The sequence below is a fragment of the Lepeophtheirus salmonis genome, chromosome 13 (assembly GCF_016086655.4).
Source record: "Lepeophtheirus salmonis chromosome 13, UVic_Lsal_1.4, whole genome shotgun sequence".
Classification (NCBI taxonomy): domain Eukaryota; kingdom Metazoa; phylum Arthropoda; class Copepoda; order Siphonostomatoida; family Caligidae; genus Lepeophtheirus; species Lepeophtheirus salmonis.
The window spans coordinates 35,627,264-35,629,118 of record NC_052143.2 but is presented as its reverse complement, the minus strand read 5'-3'; the positions used below and the strand labels follow the sequence as shown (position 1 = coordinate 35,629,118).

At 29.8% G+C, this 1,855-nt stretch overlaps 1 pseudogene; it reads left to right on the top strand.

Annotated features, from left to right (window-relative positions):
- The first annotated feature begins 1,079 nt into the window (after positions 1 to 1,079).
- LOC121127711 (uncharacterized) lies at positions 1,080 to 1,632 on the top strand (annotated as a pseudogene).
- Positions 1,633 to 1,855: the final 223 nt, after the last annotated feature.

Below are 1,855 nucleotides of genomic sequence, written 5' to 3'. Positions count from 1 at the left end.
TGTATCTTCATTTATTTTTCCCGGTAAAGAAAACTCACAAAATGTTGCTAATTTTGTTGATTTAAACAATTCTTGGTTTGATGTTATGAACAGTCATGATCCTTACGATCCAAAAAAGGACTAACTTCTTTAGTTTTTTCACAGCGGCCTTTCCCAATAATTCATTCTTCAAATCTCTGTCTTAATTTTCATCTGTAAAATGACTGGAACATATTTTTGGAAAAAAAAGACATATTGTCACTCCTTCTGCAAACTTGTATCTATATATGATAATCCATTTTTACTCCAAAGGAATTGATTACATATGTATAACTACTACAACAAACAGCAAAGCTGTTTCAATGATATAACTGATTTTTATACGAAAAAATGGCACAAAAATATAAACGACATATCCAATACATTATGTTTGTATTCTATTCATTTTGCACTCATAAATATCACTTAAAATGCACCAAACACTCTTATAAATAAAAACATGCTGACAAAATAAATTCTTATTTAAAATAATCTTAACAACATGATTTTAGTGTTTCAACAAGACATTATTTGTCTTCATATAGTAATAATTATTATTATTTTTTTTTTTGATAAAAACTTTGATAAAATATTCATTATTTTATTATAATTTTGTGATTCAAATTAGTAAACATCAGTTATAGATAAGGTAGTGTGTATCATATAAAAAAATATCTAAGACTTTACAAATTTATTGCTATCGTTGTATGTCTCAGTCCTCACATTTAAAAAAAGAATAATCTAAGAAATTAAAAGATTTTTCAGCAAGACAGTTAATTAAATGCACTCAACTTCAAATAAAAACTACTAAATATCCGTATAAATTTCAAGCAAGGCATTATCAAATTAAATTTAGAAATGCATATAATCGGATTAAATGTTTCTGGAGCCTACCAAAAAGTATTGGTGCTAAAAAAAAAAAAAAATTCAAATGTATTAAAAAATATTGTATATCCACAGAATTAAATTACTCAGACTCTTCATCCATCCATAATTCGTCCAGTCTCTTGAAGTTTGTTTCAACTCCTACATGTCTCCTATTTCTACTAATTGTATAAGCCATGGAATTTCCTCCTGAAAATCCAGCAGATAAATTATTGGCTCAAGAAAAGGAGGCTTTTGGTGATATGATTGACAAATTTCAAATCCCTAAAACACCGGTGGACACAGACGAGCCTGAGATTGAATATGAGAGTAAGCCTTGTGCAGAGCCTTTTGAAGATAATTTCATTACTCAGACTACTGAGCTAAGCCCTTTGTAGAGACTATTCGTAAATGGAAGGATGAGAAGCTTCTCCAGGAGGAGGATGCCAAAGAAGAGAAAAAGAAGTTGGAGCTTCAGGTTCAGGTCAAAAAGAAATTAGAGGATTGAACTAAGAATTAAAATCAAAAACTCAAACTGAATCAGGAAAGCAAATTTGAATCAGGCAAAGATTTTGTGGCTGAAGTGTATCATTGTATTCCATTCTTGATATCACTCCTGGAACAGAATAGGAGCATGTCTATAGATTGAGTGACTTTCATGCTAAAAATAATAAGAATTCCGAAAATCTGACGTCTCGTATGAGGCTCATTCTACTTCAATTGAAGCTAACTGGAGTAGTCAAAGTCTAGTGCTCATCATCTCGGTGTTTTTTGTTTCTTTTTGGTTTTATCAAAGTTAATTAGTGAATGATATTACTCATGGAACAGTATGGGTGAGTGTCTATAAATTGTGGGACTTTAACAATGAAAATAATATGAATTACAAAGATATTTGATAATATTGATAGTGACAACTGAATAAAATTTTTGGCAGGTTATCGCTCTCGTTGTAACTATTGCTATAATATTTTAC